The sequence below is a fragment of the Periplaneta americana genome, chromosome 8, assembly GCF_040183065.1.
Source record: "Periplaneta americana isolate PAMFEO1 chromosome 8, P.americana_PAMFEO1_priV1, whole genome shotgun sequence".
NCBI lineage: Eukaryota > Metazoa > Arthropoda > Insecta > Blattodea > Blattidae > Periplaneta > Periplaneta americana.
The window spans coordinates 49545729-49567500 of record NC_091124.1 but is presented as its reverse complement, the minus strand read 5'-3'; positions in this window follow the sequence as shown (position 1 = coordinate 49567500).

The following is a 21772-nucleotide window of genomic DNA, read 5'->3' as shown; positions in this document are numbered from 1 at the left end:
AACGGCAGCTTCGGTCAACTTCTTCGACTCCTACAAGCTTATTAGAACTTACACAAAGTTAGGCAGTAAGATCCATTACTGCTAAACTAACAAATAAAGATATCCGGTAAAGGTTTCCGGCGGTTTGAGAGGGCGAGGCTGATGTTGCGAACAGGTTGTACAAAGCGGTAGAAAGGGAAGAAATTCGAGTAGCGGGACGTGGTACTTTCAAAAGCGACAGTGTTGCCACAGGGCTCAGAACGATTGGAAGGACTGTAATATTTTTGTGACTTCTTGTATTAATAGTAATTTGACAAATGGTGTAGTATTGCCAAAGAAAGGTATTTCTAAGATAAATTAAATTGTATACACGTAAGTATATACCGGATGAGTCAGTAAAAGCGTGGACAATTAAAAAGAAAATAGACACTCTATTGAACATTTTGAGATATGAAACTTGGGGCTTGTGAATACAGATTATGGACCGTATTCAAGAACGTCACTGCAACATCACTTCGTCTTGACTTCCTCAAGTTACAAGTTAGGTTGTAGAGCAAAGTACTTGCCGGATCCATATTTTCAGGTAGTACTTACTGTATTGTTGTTGTTATTTAGTTAACTGTCCGAAGACAGGTCTGAACCTCACGAGTAATACCAAGAAGGCACAACTTATGTGGCTTCTATACTTGTTTTTAGAAAGATGGGACATGACACTTAAGCGGCCGAGCTTGGAAATGCAATGCCATGTTGCGAATATGGACTACCACGCTGCCAGCTGATGGAAGCTGGCAATTGTCGTTAAGATGGCCGACGTTAAAACATTCATTGACAATTGACGCGAAGGTAAGAAAACAATACAAAAATTGACAGAGGATCAAAGACGAAACGTACCAATGCTAACATTGTGTGCACAATAAGTGTCGCCAAAAGAGCTATTAAGCATTCGCCACGTGGGAACTGTAAGTTTGGCAACTCAACCGTTGTCACCATAGCAACAGGCCTACCACGCTATGTGACATTCAGTTGTTTTTCCGATCGCAACCCTCCTGTCATTTCCTATCTTTCAAAGAAACCAATATAGGCCAGAAAATAATGAGGTAGGATGGCCAGTTCCTTTCCCCCTACTTACTGTATAAAAAATAAAAATTTCGAAATTTGTCAGTACCTTTAAAGCTCCCCTTAAAGAGTATAAAGGGCCACATCCACTGCCAATTTGGCCTTCAGTTCTAATTGATCAGCAGATAATAAACTGATGGTATTTGGCATTTTTGTCGTTACGGTTTTTAATTGGTCAGTCTGACTGGAGAACTGAAGGAAAGTCCATCGATTTGTCGTATCGTCTTATTTGCCACGGCTTAGTCAGTTTTGTACGTTCTCGTCTATTTCTTGAAATTAAAGTACTGTTATTACTTCGGGATATTTTCTTGGCACGTTTGTCGTTGTCAGAGTGACCTCGTGATCGGAAGATTTTCCTTTGGCATTTATTGACTTGTTTCGTGCACATGGCGCTTACAGAAAGTGAAATGTAAAAATGATCACAACAAAGCGAAAAGAATTGAGGTTTTCTTCTTCTTCTTCTTCTTCTTCTTCTTCTTCTGCCAATACACAGTTTTGGGTTGTTTCCCGTCTGTGAACTCAAATGGAATTGGTCCATCCAACGTCGGTGAGGTCTGTCTAAATCTCTTCGCCCTCGTGGATGGTAATACAATAGTCTCTTTGGTAAACGATGTTAAGACATCCTAAGAAGGTGGTTTCTCCATTTACGTTGATAATGTTAGACGTCTGCGGTCATCTCCTCAACTTCCCACTGATTTCTTATGTCTTCGCTGCTAATCCGGTTCCGCAAGGTAACTCCTGTCAGTAATCGTAGAAATCTCATTTGTGATGAGTTGACTCTATTTATTTCCTTTTGCCACAGTGTCCAACATTCACTGCCATAGAACAGAGCTGGTTTTGATATTATGTTGTGAAATCGGATTTGGACCTCTTTTCGCATTTGTTTTCCAAAGTTCCTTCACAAGATACCATTTAATTGATTACATTTCAATATATGAGCCGTTCAGAGCAAAAGTGATGTAAGTCAAAATTGGGTAATAAAAATTCTCTAAGATACAGCGCAAAGTAGCAATTAATATGTCCTTCGTGCTATCCACTGACTACTAATAGTTTAAATAAATTGAATATCAATTGCTACATTGCGCTGTATTTTACAAAATATTTACTTTAACCCTCATTACCCATTTTTTTGACTTACACCACTTCTACTCTGAACGTCTCATATTTTTATTTATGTCTTTTTGATAATTATACAAAGAAATATGACTTTCTAAATATACAAAATCTGTCACTTGTTCTATTATTTGGGTATCAACCATTATTTTTGCCCGTAGAAGGTTTTTGCCATAAACTACCATCAATTTTGTCTTTTCGGTTGATTTTTTCATATTGTATTCTTTTAAAACCATCTGTAGTTTAAAAACAGAGCGCTGTAATTCGTCTTCAGTTTCTGCAAACAAAACTTGGTCATCTGCATATATTGTTGTATTTAGTCTTGTGTGTTCGTCAATTCGTATGCCTTCTGATGCTACTTCATTCTATTCTTGAATTGCTTTGTCTAAGTATATTATAAACAAAAGAGGGGAAAAGCCACAACCTTGTCTAAGTCCTTGGTTAGTTACTATTGCTTCCGTATATTTGTCATGATCTAGCTTAATTTTTATAGTAGTTGTTTCATAAAGACTTTGTGTAGAATTTAACAGATTTTCTTGAATGCCATAAGATTTTAAAATTAACCATAACTTTTCTCTATTGACTCTATCATATGCTTTTTCATATTGAAGGTTATTATAGCCTTTTTCTCTTCGCCCTTTTGTTTTGAATAACAATAACTATCGCTGCATAGCATAACAATTCTTTCTCATCCATTGTAGTGGACAAGCGCAACAATAACAATGACGTGGACTACAATCATCACAGATACAGACCCAGTAACAAAATTTGGGCCACCTGAAATATTGACGTTCTTAATGGTAGTGTTGCTTTTTTAATAGACAACAAAGAAAATTGATCTTTGTATTCTGTTGCAATTAGGCAGTAGAGTTTGACGTTCCTTCCTGCGTGTTGATTAGGCAGCGCAGGACGACGCTCCTTGTGGCAGTGGTGGTGTGTTGTTTCCCTCTTGCTGATGCTGTATAGGCGAGAGGGAGGGACAGTAATACCTGTCGGTGACCCAGCTTGAAACCTGTTGGGAGCTGACCCGATGCGAGCCAGAACCCCGGGGTTAGGTTAGGTAGGAGCTATCCACTCAGTGGCGCCTGTGTATGTTACAACAGATCGATGTTTCTCGCACCGCAACGCGACATAACAGTGAAGATTACATCTCTAAAACAAACTTCATCTTTCACACTTCACACTGTCTTCGCGCATTCCAGGAGCGGAGCAACTCTGTCACAACTGCATGTCGCTACCGAGGCTCTCAACACGTTAAGGGCTAATAATAATAATAATAATAATAATAATAATAATAATAATAATAATAATAATAGCCTTAAATTAAATTAAATTAAATTTTACAAATATAAATAATTTCTCTAATGGACTCCTAATGGAAGGAATGGAATGGTTTGGAAGTAAATCCGGAAAAGACTAAGTATATAATTATGTCTCGTGACCAGAATATTGTAAGAAATGGAACTATAAAAGTTGGAGATTTATCCTTCAAAGAGGTGGAAAAATTCAAATATCTTGGAGCAACAGTAACAAATATAAATGACACTCGAGAGGAAATTAAACGCAGAATAAATATGGGAAATGCCTGTTATTATTCGGTTGAGAAGCTTTTGTCATCTAGTCTGCTGTCAAAAAATCTGAAAGAATTTATAAAACAGTTATATTACCGGTTGTTCTGTATGGCTGTGAAACATGGACTCTCACTTCGAGAGAGAAACAGAGTTAAGGGTGTTTGAGAATAAGGTTCTTACAGTAGGAAAATATTTGGGGTTAAGAGGAATGAAGTTATAGGTGAATGGAGAAAGTTACACAACGCAGAGCTGCACGCATTGCATCCTTCACCTGACATAATTAGGAACATTAAATCCAGACGTTTGAGATGGGCAGGGCATGTAGCACGTATGGGCGAATCCAGAAATGCATATAGAGTGTTAGTTGGGAGGCCGGAGGGGAAAAGACCTTTGGGGAGGCCGAGACGTAGATGGGAGGATAATATTAAAATGGATTTGAGGGAGGTGGGATATGATGATAGAGACTGGATTAATCTTGCTCAGGATAGGGACCAATGGCGGGCTTATGTGAGGGCGGCAATGAACCTCCGGGTTCCTTAAAAGCCAGTGAGTAAGTAAGTAATGGGCTCCAAACATGATGGCTTCTCTCTTTGGTCCACTGAGAATTGATGGCGGAGAAAAGCAGAACAAGAAGTCCCTTGCTCTTCTCTGTTTATATTAAGGGAATCTCTAAATGTCTAAATCATTGAAACACTGTGTAAATATCAAATACACTGCTCCGTCGATTTAATAGAATTCTTTTGAGTATAAAGAAAGCAGTAAACACTAAAAAGTTGTCTACTGTGACGAGAATTCAAGCCCTCTCATACCGATAAGGCATCGCGACACAAACACTTTCAAGTCTGAGTATTTATGACAAAGTAAATATTATTCAACACCTTGAAAAGGTAAAAAAATGTTGAGTATGTTGCTGGAGACAATAAGATAAAATTTTCAAGTATGTACTGTATATATACTGAGTGATTCACGAGCATTTATCGCCATATACGGAGTTTATTTCCGAAGACATTTTGACCAAAAAAAGTCATATAAACATATGTCCTAATCTCAATATTTTCAGACTTACACTAATTTGAAATCATTAGTAAAATACCTCTTTTTCTTTAGTTTTATGGGCAAATTTATTTATTTATATATATTTTTATTTATTTAATCCTTTATTTAATAATTTATTTCTTTATTGACATATTTCTTTATTCATTCGTTCATTCATTCATCCACTCCTTCATTCATTCCTTCTTTCACTCACTCACTCACTCACTCACTCACTCACTCCTTTCTTTCTTTACGTATTAGTTTATTTATTTACTGTATATTAATTAATTAATTAATTCATATATTACTTTTACTTGTACTTGTCGTACTTTAATTTTTATTGTAATTGTAATTGTAAATTTAGTATTAATTGTAATTTTATTCTTTATATTATAGTTGTAATCCCCTGGTAGAGGGGCAGAGAAGACCTGACGGCCTTATCTCTACCAGGTTAAATAAATAAATACTACTACTACTTCATTCATTTTTTTATTGTATTGAATATATATACAGTTCATTATCTATTTGTAATATTCTTTTAGGATCGAATGAAGCACTATCTTCAAGTAAAGTATTATAATAAAATATTCAACGGATGCTGATATGAAACATAGCTTCAACTATGGCTTAAAACTTTACAACAAATTGATTTCTCAGCACCCTGTTTTAGTTAACATAAGTATGATTCAATTTAAACTGAAAATTAAAAAAATTATTAAGGGAACTTAACATAGGGTTAGATAATTAATTTCTGAATATTAGTCTTATATTAGACTATTGTACTTGTGAATACTGGTTATAAACATTTTCAATTTTGATTGTTCTTTATCATATAGGTTCTTGTTTTTGTAATCTGCTATTTTATTGTTTATATTAATTTGTTTATTTTGTCGTCTTCTTCTTTCTACTTATCTACAGTGCGGTTTTGAACTCTCTACCATGAGCGTTTGATTATACGGGGGTAAATTCTTTAATTTGTATTTCTATTTTATGTATATAATAGTTTTTAATGTATCTTTGTAATGTATATATAAAATAAATAAATAAAAAATAATGTGTCAATAGCGCGAAATACATAAAAAAATGGAGTACATTTTGAACATTTGCGGTAGTGAACATATTGTATACAATTATATTTCCAATTAGAGTAGACCCTAATGTTTCTTATTTGTCAACTGATTTCTGTGTCAACGGTATAATGACAGAGGTCTGAAACATAATCACATATATTGTAAGTCACAGAAATGGCCAAATGGACTTAACGAATTTTGAGACCACACTCTTATTGTTGAAAGCAATGCTTTCAAACCAGAAATATGCAATTGTTGAATAACAAAATTGCTGAAGAATATTCGTGCTACAGCAGCTACATTGCATATGTGTATTTTTCTAAGTCATGTTAGAAAATAGTCAATAGTGAGCTTGAGTAATAAATATATAATATCAATTTATACCTCCTCATAACACTATTTATTATACTTTTTTACTACCATCACATTATTTCCTTTGCTGCAGTTGAATTCGATAGCTAATATTTCAAAACGGTATAGCATAGTTGCGCCCCGCGGTCAATTGGGAGGCCTAGGTATGGCATAGTTACGCCCTGAAGAAATCAGGTAGCAGAATGGGCATGGCATAGTTGCGCCCCGAGGAAATCAGGTAGCAGAATGGACATGGCATAGTTGCGCCCCGAAGGAATCAGGTAGCAGAATGGACATAGAATAATTACGCCCCGATGGGCATAGTGCACACGAAAGTGATTGTCATAAAATAAATAAATAAATTAAAAATATTGTAGTGGTAGCTGCATTGAAATCAGTTACCATAACGGAGGGGGTATAGTACACACGGAAGTGACTGTCATAAAATAAATAAATTACTTAAAAATATTATAGTGGTAGCTGCATTTTTTAAAGAACATGTATTTGTCTATTTTACCGCTTCTGAATTCCTCGATCACGTGGTTTAAAAACGGAGTCTTGCACGGTATGTCTTATTATTTCGTCGGGGCGCAACTATGCTATGTCCCTTTTCTGTATCTGATGGGAACGGGGCGCAACTATGCCCAAAAAACAGGGACCGTTTTTTATCTGCTGCATCTTACCTTACCGTGGGGCGCAACCATGCCCTGCCCTTTCAAAATTTGTGCTGTATTTTTAAACTTGTTTTATTTTAGTACGAAGATTAGATATATAATATGTAAGGCGAATAATAAAAATCTGAAACCGAGTTTTACAGAATCATTTTCAGGAAAGGGTCTTGCGTTTTTGTTGAAATGTCTGGTTAGCCTATTGTTATCCGGATTTGATAGCTGGAGACGAATCTGGCTTAGTCGGGCAGCACAATTGGCACTCAACTCATTTCATCACGGGTGCACAAAAAACATACTTGGGATGAAGTGCTTATTGATGTTCAATTCCTTAAGCACCTTTATAACCATAAACCTATAAACCCATATCAAAAAGAGAGTAAAGAAATCCTAATAGATAACTGTAGAGTACACTAATAGTTTAAGTTAAATTCGTTTGGAAATTCTGCGTTATAACTGATAGTAATATCTTGGAGACCCAGTAGAAAGGACACGACCCTATTACAGTTAATTATAAACATTGTTTCACCTAATATACAACACAAAGCATGTTTACAATATCACAAATTTAATAAAAAGCGAAGCTTCAAAAGCCTCTTAAATATTTGGGACCGGTTTGTTGAGCACAAAATGGCCTCCCTCAGCACCCACTAATGAACCACCGGGTTGCTATGCGAGCGCTCGGTGTTTTCTTTTGTTCTGTTTCATGTTGCTAATTTTCCGCTCTGCCACTATGACGTAGGATTGTGGCTACAAAAGCTCTCTGCTCTCGTTGCGTTGATTTAAATCTGATTATTAACGGCAGCAGATTTTCTTTTGCAAATTAAAATATCAGAATGTAACTGTAGTATAAATGTCCTCGTGAATGCAGAAGATGATTCAAATAACAACATTAATTCAACCCATGCAAATCTGCTTTTGATATTATCACCAGATTTACTAGCCGTCTAAAGTAGCAAGATGGATATTCTAGACTTCCAACTACAGCAGAGAAAATCTCACATCCCTAGAGAAAAGAGATTTGTTATTGAGAACGTCAGACATAAAGAATTCTACAAATAAAACGCTAGAAAATTAATACAGGTAACTTTTTTAGATGTACAGTAGTGGCAAAAAAAAAAAAAACAGACCGACCCTTGTAGCTGATTTCAGAGCCTTGTTCACTCCAGAGCACGATAGACTGGTACACTGTTCTTCAGTTGGTTCCCAAACAATATATCAACAACGTGAGTAGGTTCCCATGTTCAAATATCAACAATGCGAGTAGGTTCCATATGTTCAAATATCAACAACGCGAGTAGGTTCCCCATTTTCAAATATCAACAACGTGACTAGGTTCCCCATGTTCAAATATCAACAACGCGAGTAGGTTCCCCATGTTCAAATATCAACAATGTGAGTAGGTTCCCCATGTTAAAATATCAACAACGTGACTAGGTTCCCCGTGTTCAAATATCAACAACGTGACTAGGTTCCCCATGTTCAAATATCAACAACGCGAGTAGGTTCCCCGTGTTCAAATATCAACGAGAGTAGGTTCCCCATGTTCAAATATCAACAACGCGAGTAGGTTCCCTGTGTTCAAATATCAACAACGCGAGTAGGTTCCCCATGTTCAAATATAAATATCAACAAAGCGAGTAGGTTCCCCGTGTTCAAATATCAACAACGCGAGTAGGTTCCCTATGTTCAAATATCAACAACGTGACTAGGTGCCCCGTGTTCAAATATCAACAACGCGAGTAGATTCCCCATGTTCAAATATCAACAACGTGACTAGGTTCCCCGCGTTCAAATATCAACAACGTGAGTAGGTTCCCCATGTTCAAATATCAACAACGTGACTAGATTCCCCTTGTTCAAATATCAACAACGCGAGTAGGTTCCCCATGTTCAAATATCAACAACGCGAGTAGGTTCCCCATGTTCAAATATCAACAACGCGAGTAGGTTCCCCATGTTCAAATATCAACAACGCGAGTAGGTTCCCCATGTTCAAATATCAACAACGTGACTAGGTTCCCCATGTTCAAATATCAACAACGTGACTAGGTTCCCCGTGTTCAAATATCAACAACGCGAGTAGGTTCCCATGTTCAAATATCAACAACGTGAGTAGGTTCCCCATGTTCAAATATCAACAACGCGAGTAGGTTCCCCATGTTCAAATATCAACAACGTGACTAGGTTCCCCATGTTCAAATATCAACAAACCGAGTAGGTTCCCCATGTTCAAATATCAACAAAGCGAGTAGGTTCCCCATGTTCAAATATCAACAACGCGAGTAGGTTCCCCATGTTCAAATATCAACAACGCGAGTAGGTTCCCCATGTTCAAATATCAACAACGTGACTAGGTTCCCCATGTTCAAATATCAACAACGCGAGTAGGTTCCCCATGTTCAAATATCAACAACACGAGTAGGTTCCCCATGTTCAAATATCAACAACGCGAGTAGGTTCCCCGTGTTCAAATATCAACAACGTGACTAGGTTCCCCATGTTCAAATATCAACAACGCGAGTAGGTTCCCCATGTTCAAATATCAACAACGCGAGTAGGTTCCCCATATTCAAATATCAACAACGTGACTAGGTTCCCCATGTTCAAATATCAACAACGCGAGTAGGTTCCTCATGTTCAAATATCAACAACGTGACTATGTTCCCCATGTTCAAATATCAACAACGCGAGTAGGTTCCCCATGTTCAAATATCAACAACGTGACTAGGTTCCCCATGTTCAAATATCAACAACGCGAATAGGTTCCCCATGTTCAAATATCAACAACGCGAGTAGGTTCCCCATGTTCAAATATCAACAACGCGAGTAGGTTCCCCATTTTCAAATATCAACAACGCGAGTAGGTTCCCCATGTTCAAATAGCGAGTAGGTTCCCCATGTTCAAATATCAACAACGTGACTTGGTTCCCCATGTTCAAATATCAACAACGCGAGTAGGTTCCCCATGTTCAAATATCAACAACGCGACTAGGTTCCCCATGTTCAAATATCAACAACGCGAGTAGGTTCCCCATGTTCAAATATCAACAACGCGAGTAGGTTCCCCATGTTCAAATATCAACATCGTGACTAGGTTCCCCGTGTTCAAATATCAACAACGCGAGTAGGTTCCTCATGTTCAAATATCAACAACGCGAGTAGGTTCCCCATGTTCAATTATCAACAACGTGACTAGGTTCCACATGTTCAAATATCAACAACGCGAGTAGGTTCCCCATGTTCAAATATCAACAACGTGAGTAGGTTCCCGATGTTCAAATATCAACAACGCGAGTAGGTTCCCCGTGTTCAAATATCAACAACGTGAGTAGATTCCCGATGTTCAAATATCAACAACGCGAGTAGGTTCCCCGTGTTCAAATATCAACAACGCGAGTAGGTTCCCCGTGTTCAAATATCAACAACGCGAGTAGGTTCCCCATGTTCAAATATCAACAACGCGAGTAGGTTCCCCATGTTCAAATATCAACAACGCGAGTAGGTTCCCCATGTTCAAATATCAACAACGTGACTAGGTTCCCCATGTTCAAATATCAACAACGCGAGTAGGTTCCCCATGTTCAAATATCAACAACGCGAGTAGGTTCCCCATGTTCAAATATCAACAACGCGAGTAGGTTCCCCATGTTCAAATATCAACAACGTGACTAGGTTCCCCATGTTCAAATATCAACAACGCGAGTAGGTTCCCCATGTTCAAATATCAACAACGCGAGTAGTTTCCCCATGTTCAAATATCAACAACGTGACTAGGGTCCCCGTGTTCAAATGTCAATCAACAACGTGACTAGGTTTCAAGTTGTGTGGGACAAGGATGTTAATCGATCATGAAGCAGAATAGTGGCAGTGTTCAAATATCAACAACTAGGATGAGGTAGTTGTTACAGAGTCCGTGGATATCCAGAGTACCGCAATCTTTTGAGCCCGCAAATGCCGACAAATCCGCCATTGTTAGTCCAGCGCGCGCTATGCAGTATACAGTTGTATAGTTGTATAGGGAAAGAATGTAATTTAAGTGCGAAAAAATGCAGTGCTGCTGTGTTCAGAACTGTTCACAGATAACTGAAAAGAAGCGCACATTTGTTTTCTCTGTGACAAGGTGAAAGAAATAAGGAAAAAGGAAAGAAGTGACTATAAATATAAAAAGGAACGATCCGGTACCTAAGCGAGCATACATTGTGAGATTAATGAATGACTGTATTTTCATACTTATTTTTTCAAAATTTGGGCCCCAAAATATTTTTATAAAACTAATCTAGAATTTAAGTTGTTTCAGCAATGATATTTCTACATAAAACAAATGAAAATCACTACCGATTAGAATCAGTGTCAAATTTTTACCATCTTCTCCCTTTCAAATCAAACATTTCTGAATTCAATCCTATTTGCTATTTGCAAGAATGACAATATATTTGTGAAGTTCTGAATTCATTCTTAAGACAAGATTGTATTGTTTGCCTCGATTGGAAAATACAAAGACCGTAGAAACTAGAAACCCTATTAAAGTTAGACTGATGTGACATTTCAATTTTCTAAACTATTCTAGGGAGATGTATGAAATTTTGTACTTTTAATTTGTAATTTTGAATTGTGTAAATTTAGATTTTCAAAAATTGCTACTATTTTGGCCAGAATTTTTGTCTATATACGTGTCAGACCTTCAGAAACGAAACTTACTATACAATTTTCCTCTTTATTTTACTAAAAAAATAATTAAAAATATTTAATACACTAAAAGTGTAAAAACAGAAAAAATTCAACTCGAGCGTAAAAAAATTAATATTAAAAATACCTCTTCTGGTTGATATGCATATATATAATCAGGCAGTACATCTCACTTTATGATATGTGTCAGAGGAAGGACAATTGTTTGTAAGCATCTGAAGTCTGATTAGTGGAATATGTAGCTAATCGGCAAAGTATGCATTGGAGAGGGAAAGGAACTTGCCACCCTACCCCATTATCTCCTGGCCTAGTTGTCTCATGAGTGATGCCTTATTGGTGGTACTTATGAGGTTCAAACCTGTCTTCGGACAGTTGACTAAAAAAAAAAGAGTGTTAGCTATAATACTGATAGTAAGTTTTGTTAAGAACATATTCAAAAACCTCTACAAAAAAAGCATGCATGTAGTACAGGATCTGTAGAAAGAGTAGCATTTTTAGCAATGCAAAATTTACAGAAAATTAAAGTGGAGAAAATTGACTTCAAAAGTTTGGGATAATAATAATGAACCACGTCTTTGTCTTTTTCATTTTCTACGCATTTTGAAACATATAGAACTAGCATATTATATACAGAACTAATCCTTATATACACTACCACGCTGTGCACACCAAACCTACACTAGTAAATAAAGATGACTAAAAAATTATGTAATCTTATGAAAACACTATAATAGATAAATATTATTTACAAATCACTATGGACTGTAGACACTATTATAACACTAACAATAAAACTGTTAGAAACTTACAAATATTTCTTGTATCATAAACAAAAACCAAGCATGGAAAACACGTTGTTATGGCTACTAGCAACAACTGGAATTTTCTTTTAGAAAAGAGTTATACTCTCCTAACTGAATATTTTTAAAGGGAAGTAGCCTTTGAAGTAGGCCTAACACCTGTTGGATTCTATGAAGAAATATTTCGAGAGGTCGAGAAGCTACACTGGCTCAATCGGAAATGTACTATAATAAATAATGTATGAAATATAGCGTAATTTCCAAAATGGTCGCAGAATTCAGAGTGGAGGGCGTGGACGGAGCATTTCAATTAACAGTCGGAGCCCGCAGCCTTTTAAAAATGTGACCCTAAACAGTTGATAGACCGGTCGTATGGTCATGAAAATTGGCAGAAGGCATCTTTAGGCCATAAATGAATTTTTAAAGATAAAAAAGAAATGATTTTTTTGACCAAAAATGACAAAATCTCACATCATTATATCCTTGGGGATATTATACTAAAAATACTAACTTCCATATTTTTAAAGCTAAACTCACAAAATGCTTATCGCTAGTATATCTGGTTGATAACACATGTATAAAATTTCGTCTCTCTCTATGATAAGTGGTTTGCATTTTATTAATAACTTAATTATATAGCCTGTATATTGCTTAATGCAAGAAGTCCCTTGCGTCACAATTTAGGCCTACATTATTTTTCATTGATATTCACTTATAAGATTCTTTATATACATTGGAACAAACATTACTATTGGAATTTTCTATACAGCGAATGGGTAAATTACTAGGAATTTTTATGAATATTAATTTTTTAATTTTTTATAATAAAAAATTCCAGTAATTCACTTATTAATTTTACAGCAAAACCGTATAGTAAGCTTTGATTCCATGTATGTAAGGAGCCATATAAGTGAATATCACTTAAAAATAATGTAAATTGTAATGCAATCGACTTTTTATATAAAGCGGTTCAATATTTTAATAAAATAATTAATAAAATGCAAACCACGTATCATGGGCGGATGCAATTTTGTAAACTTGTCACTATTAAGCAGATATACCAGTGATCAAAATTTGGTGAATCTAGCTTCGTAAGTATGGTAGTTATTGATTTCACTGTTGTGAACTCTTAAAACTAATTAACTTCGAGAAATTTCAGTATAGTGTCCCCTTATATGCGGAAGCCGGAGAGTTTGCATGAGGAATGGAGTTGAAAATGTTTAGATTTATTGTTATTTTATTTGCAACATTGTTGTTTTCATTTGTTACTTGTAATTTATTAAGTTCATATTGCTGTAATACCTATAACTGTGACGTTTATGAATGAGTGTATTGAACACTTGAATGTTTATTTATGCTGTAATAATTATTAAATAAAGTTTTTATACATTAGTATGTTGACTGACAATAATGTTCTAAAATGTAAGAAGATCCTTTAGAAATGTTTGCCCTTCAAATTAAAAATATCAGAGTATTACTTTAAATATTCCTATTCCTAGCGTGTTGAAAAGGAATAACAATGGCGGCCGACTCGGTGATTGCGCTACTCTGGTATATCCACGGACTCTGAGTTGTTATTGCCTATAACGCCACCTATAATCGATCATGACCCTTAGCTCCATCTACGTTAAAATATACATACCGTTCATAAGTTTCAGTGATTGGCAGAGTAGTGGCAGTGGAAGTACAGGACAGCCATAGTTCCATATACGTTAAAATAGAAGTTATTCGCACACAGACCGTAGACAGTAATTGACAGTCCTATGTCTGTATAAAATGGGAAGAGAAATGTTTTCTGGCTTGGTCTAGCGCGCGGGAATCAATGGCAGTATACAGATGAAATCAAGCTGGAACCAACTCGGGTATAGCTCTGGGACGAATTTAGAACCGATTCACAGATTTGGGAACTAATTCCAGTACGCCCGACTGGTAACTAAGACTTGCGTGGCTCGAATCCTGTCTGGGAAGGAAACTTCATGTTCTGGGAATAATAAGTTAATTGAGTAGTAAAATATCGCTGCAATCGAAAAGTATTGGAAATAAATTTGAATAAGGAACAAAAAAAAAGTTTCCTTCCTAGGCAGGATTCGAACCACGAAAGTATTAGTTACCAGTCTATCGTGCTCTGGAGTGAACAAGGCTCTGAAATCAGCTACAAGAGTCGGTCCGGTTTTTTTGCCACTACTTCACCATTACACGTCATAAGCCTACAGCTTCGAATCTTCGTTTGGAAGATCCAGGTTCAAATCGCAGCGAATCTAAAAAGTACTTGTGGTAATGCAAACTAAATTTTCAACATTCCATTTTCATAATCACCATTATTCAAGTGTTGGTAACGTCCCACTTCCGGCCATTTAAAAAAATTCTATGCTGAAAAAAATCAAACTTTTGGATTGGCCAAGCCGGAGTCCGAATCTTAATCCTACTGAACATCTCTGTGATGAATTGGATCGACGTGTTCATTGCAGAAGTTACTCAAATAAGGGTCAGTTCTTTGCTACCTTATTGAAAGAATTGTCACAACTTCCACTCGAGTGATTGCAAAATCTTGTCGATTCAATGCCAAACAGATGTGCTGCTATGATCAAAGTTTGGGGGTAAGCAACGAAATACTGATTTTTTTTCAGAGTCCAGAATATTTTCGTTTTATTGGTACATACTTGGACTTACAAATTACTTTTGAACCAGAAGAATTTTCAATTATTTTTTACGCAAGATAATTCTGTTTAACCTTAATGTATTTTTGTACTAAATGGATTAGAAATACATACTTTCCAAATATCCACTGCATTTTTTCTATTCAATACTTATCTTTTTGTAATTGTGGCACATGCTTTCTACAAAATTCTTTTGAGCGCTAATGTACAATCCGTCACTGAGCAATACTTACCATTCTGTCTACTCATATTGGGCTAAAACATTACAGTCTCAGCCGGATAAGGTGGAGTGGAGAGTTAAGTGGTAGTCTGTAGTGAGTCGATTGAGGTATTAGTGCCCAGGCCTGTCTTGGACGGATTTTAACTTTATTTAGTCTGTGCAAGAGAAATCATAATTCACATGAAATATAGTGCATCCCCCTTATACTTTCTCCCCACTAAGCGACACTTTCATATCCAGCTATAGCCACACGATGCCTCTAGTCTTGTTGCATGATCGTTCACCTCTGCTGAGGTACGTGGATGTGAGGCCAGCTGCCGAATTGGCGGCCTTTCTCATTGGCTGTTCGCGTCACGGACTGACGGAAGCGGCACTTCCACTCTCTGCCGCTGCTCTACCGACTTCCCTCATTCCCTCATGCGACCAGCAAGATAATTCGAAAAGATACTCTTTAACAGTCACTCATCACTTTCAACGATTGTTATTTTATTACATTAAATACAAAATTTTACCTATCACTTAATTTTTTGCGAAAAGAAGCAAGGTACTCCGATTACTAATCACAGAGACTGAGCTCTAGATACTTACATATAAGGCCATTTGCAATATATTGTATTGCAGATGGCCTTGTTTATAAACCTCATGAGTGCAGATGGTTTTGTTGATAAACCTCGTAAGATATTAGCTTGCTGTAGAATTATAGACAGTGTACTGATATAGATTACGCTACAACTTGTCAAAATTTTTCAGAAAATTAATTTGAATTTCTCCCACGGTCAGTAAATTTATTTATTTATTTATTTATTTATTTATTTATTTATTTATTTATTTATGTTCATAACAGGGCAAAGCCCCAATTACAATAGACAATACAAATATTTGCTTAGAACATAAAATTGAAAATAATATGAAAAAAGAGATAAAAGGGATGCAAATGCAAGATACAAGTGTAAATAGAAATGAAAAATGGAAAAAAAAAAACAAAAACAAAAACAAATACATACCGTCAACGCGGGCTACTTTGACCCTTATGGTGTTACTTGAACCCAGAAGAAAAAAAAATGTTTACTTACCATTGGAGTAACTTAGGTGAAAATATTTGTACAGATGAAAGTTTGCAGAGACGAAAAACCACAACTTTCGATACCAAACTGTTATTTTACATCGACGAAAACATTTTTTTCTTCTGGGTTCAAGTAACATCTTAAGGGTCAAAGTAGCCCGCGTTGACGGTACTTGAAATAAAAGACACAGACAAGACAAGACAAGACAAGACATGACAAGATGTTGTTTCTGTTACAATTTTTATTTAGCGGTGTTTTAAAATATCTCAACTTACTGGAGTGATGTAACACTTATTTCCTGTTGAAAGCCTGTCCCTAGACTCAAACGGTGATATATTGACATATAGCGCAGAACAAAAATTATCGTGTATTTAATTTGTGATTATTGAGTTACTGATCAAGTGTTTTGAATTCTCTTTAATTCATATCTTTTTTCTTTGTTTACTGACTGTAGAGATGCCTACTGGTTCTCTTCGGAGAAGAAACTCTTAGAGGAGATCGTTATCCAGCCTCCCTGACGTCTTCAGACTTGGTGAGTTAATTGCTTACGTTAATTACGTTAGCTATATAATGAAGTACTTTTATGATCTTCTGTATTTGCTTAATGGACACTCAGCATTTAATTGTGTGCATGAAAATAGATTTATGTAAGTTGTGCTGTTGATTGATTCAAATTTCAAAAATTCTATAAACGATAATAATTATAATGCCTATGCTTACGAAGGGAAGGGAGGGTTAGCATCGGGGAGGAAATTCACTGTTGACATAATTATTACTCATTATTACTCCAATCTTGTCATCGACATCATGTAGCTATTTACTTACAACGAGAGGCTATTATGAGACTATTTCTGATAGATGTTAATTGTGCTATAAAAAGCGAATTATGACAAAGACAATTCATACAACGCTTGAAGATTCCAAGAAGTTTTCTTGAAGTTTCCCTGAAGCCCCTATGGATGACATTTTCTTTCTGCGTGGCACTACATCGTTCTCCGCACTAGGTATGGAGTAGAAATTGAGCTAAAAAATGGAAGCCCCTCTTGCCGACGGGAGTGGGAAGACGAGAATAAGGTGAAGACAAGGAGGACAATCGGAATACAAGGAAATCAAGACAAGATATGGAGAACACAAGGAAAACAAGGATAATGCAAGGAAAATAACGATAATACAAGGGAAAGACAAGGAGAACTAGGTTAGTTTAGGAGAGGAACGAGGGGAAGACTAGGGGAACCAAGGGAAGACTAGGGGAACCAAGGGAAGACTAGATGAATAAGTGGAAGACTAGAAGAACAAGGGAAAAACAAAAAAGAACAAGGACAATACAAAAAGAACAAGGGAAAGACAAAAAGAACAAGGGCAAGACAAAAAGTACAAGGGAAAGACAAAAAGAGCAAGATCAAGACAAAAAGAGCAAGATCAAGACAAAAAGAAAAGGGCAAGACAAAAGAGCAAGGGCAAGACAAAAGAGCAAGGGCAATACAAAAATAACAAGGACAACACAAAAAGAACAAGGGCAAGACAAAAAGAACAAGGGCAAGACAAAAGAACAAGGACAACACAGAAAGAACAAGGACAACACAAAAAGAACAAGGACAACACAAAAAGAACAACAAGAAGACAAAAGAAAAAGGAAAAGACAACAAGAACAAGGGCAAGATAGAAAGAACAAGGCCAAGACAAAAAGAACAAGGGCAAGACAAAAAGAACAAGGAAAAGACAACAAGAACAAGGGCAAGACAAAAAGAACAAGGGCAAGACAAAAGGAACAAGGGCAAGACAAAAAGAACAAGGACAAGACAAAAAGAAAAGGGCAAGACAAAAGAGCAAGGGCAAGACAAAAGAGCAAGGGGAAGACAAAAATAACAAGGACAACACAAAAAGAACAAGGGCAAGACAAAAAGAACAACAAGAAGACAAAAGAACAAGGAAAAGACAACAAGAACAAGGGCAAGATAGAAAGAACAAGGCCAAGACAAAAAGAACAAGGGTAAGACAAAAAGAACAAGGGTAAGACAAAAAGAACAAGGAAAAGACAACAAGAACAAGGGAAAGACAACAAGAACAAGGGCAAGACAAAAAGAACAAGGGCAAGACAAAAAGAACAAGGGCAAGACAAAAAGAACAAGGACAACACAAAAAGAACAACAAGAAGACAAAAGAACAAGGAAAAGACAACAAGAACAAGGGCAAGATAGAAAGAACAAAGCCAAGACAAAAAGAACAAGGGTAAGACAAAAAGAACAAGGAAAAGACAACAAGAACAAGAGAAAGACAAAAAGAACAAGGAAAACGCAAAAAGAACAAGGACAACACAAAAAGAAGAACAAAGAAAAGACAACAAGAACAAGGGCAAGACAAAAAGGACAAGGACAACACAAAAAGAACAAGAAGAAGACAAAAGAACAAGGGCAAGACAAAAAGAACAAGGCCAAGACAAAAAGAACAAGGGCAAGACAAAAAGAACAAGGGCAAGACAAAAGGAACAATGGCAAGACAAAAAGAACAAGGGCAAGACAAAAAGAACAAGAACAAGACAAAAGGAACAAGTGCAAGACAAAAATAACAAGGAAAAGACAACAAGAACAAGGACAACACAAAAAGAACAAGGGCAAGACAAAAAAAATAACGGCAAGACAGAAAGAATAAGGGCAAGACAAAAAGAACAAAGGCGAGATAAAAAGAAAATGGGCAAGACGAGTGGAATATAGCGAAGGAAAGGAGGAACAAGGGGAAAACTTGAAGACAAAGAGAACAAGACGAAGACAAGGAGAACAATGGTAAGGCAAGGGTAACGAGCTACTCATCTGTCTACAAGTGATGACACTCAGACGTAGTTCTACGCAAAAATATGCAGCGTAGTAAAGCTATGCACATATAGTAATTCTTTGATTTGTGACTACGTCTTCCGAATTTCCAGCCTCCAGGGATCTCGATTCTTCCACAAACCACAGGGCATATTCCTCCTCCTCCTCCTCCTCCTCCTCCTCCTCCTCCTCCATTTCTTCGTTTATAGTTTGCATCATCCTGCCACGTTGTTCTTGTCTTCCCCGTTTCTTACTTCGAGGAAGTTTCCAATCAGTTTCTTTAACAATCTTGCAGTGGACACTCCTTGAATGTGACAATACTAAATTAACTGTTTTGTGATTATTTCGTCTATCATTGTTTCGATTTTTTTACGTATAGTAAATGCACTATACGCAGATTTACGTCCATAGTGAATAAAGCAATGTTTGGAATTTGGCTCAACATTATCCATCATCGGTGATATGGTAACCACTACACCATCGAGGACGGCTGATAATAATCACCTATAGTAAGGCAACACATTAAAAAAGCTGTACTTCTCTTCTTCTGATGTGTTTTACCTACGTAAACGTGTCCAGAAATAAATTACAACGACTATTTCGTCTATATGATGTCATTCCATTTTCGACCTATTAAGTGTAATGAAATTTTGAATTCCAACCAATCACAGTCACACTTTGTGATAATTTTTGCAGCTAGATTTATCGCTATTAATTTATCGCATGGTCGTTCTTTTGTTTAGTCGTTGTCGCCAACTGTTTCCCCGTAAATTGATGATCATGAATACATTAAGATGCAACTACACGGTTAAACTTTTCTTTCAACTTTAAAGCAATGAATGCAAGATTGATATTTAATATTAATTAATATATTTACGCAGTGAAGACGACGTTCAAAACAGCGCACCATGTAGACACAAAATCTTCATGATCTTAATTGAACGTACCTTTTAAACTTGATTCTTTCAATATTCTTCCCAGATTGAACGCATACGCGATTGGAATATTGAGCTGTGTAGATGAAGCTTTAGTTCCGTTACACAGTACAGCGAGAATGCGTTCGTCGAGCTATAAAAAATGCTTTCCTGTAGCACGAGTAACGGTCGAAATAAGGCACGGCTGACATTGGTCCTGCTCCCACAGGTAATTTAACCTATAATTGTAGCCTATAAAATTTGTATTTTGTGAATGAAATAAAACAATTGGCATTACTGAATAATAACATCGAATTTCTTTATTGCAATAATCGACATTCATTTGTTTCAACTTCACAGTGTTTGAATAGGTTAAGTATTCGTAAATATACAATTATTAATATTTTGTCATCGAATTTTAGGAATATATTATTTACATTTTTATTTTATTCACGAAATAGTCTTAATAAATGTCACTCGAGGTCTGAGATTTACCAGATAAATGACATGGCAAGAAAGGAAGAAAGAATTAAACGAAAGGAACTCAAAATTTTCCATTACCAGTTTTGCGTCTTCACACTGAACTACAGCGACTACCTGATGAAACTATGAGTAAAATAAATACGTACACGAACTGAAAAATGACGGCATGGGCTTACTACACATTTCGCGACATTTCAGTTTTATATAAACTGGCTTTTCTCTTACTTAACTTTACATCATTACCTTTCATCAAACACAGTATTATTAAAATCAGTGATCCTAAAGCAGATCTTCCCTCCTGTTAGAGATTACGCTCTTGTACCCTTGAAACGTCAATGTTGATAGTGCCGACAATAAAGGTTAGCTTTACTTCCCGTAACGAGCCTTTGCTCCCTTTCAACATCCCACAATTTTATGACTGATTTGATACTCAAAGGAAATGCATTAGATGAGGCGAGGCTATTTGCATCAGTGGCGTTTCATGGTTCATGTAAAATTTCTTGCTATTCTTAGACTTGATGGTTAAAATTTGCTTCCGAAATAGTTTACTATATAATGTGTACGTAAAAGTCACGACACATTTTTGAAATAATGATAGTAGGGCATTCGGAAAGTAATAGACTTTTTTTGTTACAAGATAAATTCATTTAGGATATTTTAAACATTACGTAATTCAAATATAGCGGCCTTTCATGTCAACAATATGTTGTCAAATGCTTTAAGACGGTGTACTCAATTTTGACCCATCTTTTTTGTTCACTTTCCTCACAAAAGTCTCAAAAGCTCTTAGGATGCCAACTTGTGTTTAATTTTGTTCATACTTAAGTACTGAATATACTTGTAGAGTGGTATTACGTACGTACCCTACTACATATAAAACATTCAACGTGTTCACAAAATATTACTAGGGCCTATTTGGAGATTTCAAATGTTTCTTTGTTTTTGAACAGTGGCATGCTAGTCATTTTATGCTATCATCCTTAATTACTTTATGATTTTTTTTCTTTTGGACACACTCACTCTTTTGATACTTCTGTCCTTATACAGGATGATTAAGAAAGAAAGGGTCATACATTGAGGGGTGATTTTATGGACGATTCCAAAGAAAAACCTTACATAAACGTCTCATTCTCAACAATTTTGAATAAAGCCAATCGAAACCATGAGGAACGAGAATAGTGCAAGTGATAGTAAATAAAAAGGTAGTTATTTGTATGTTTTGTTTAATTTTCCTT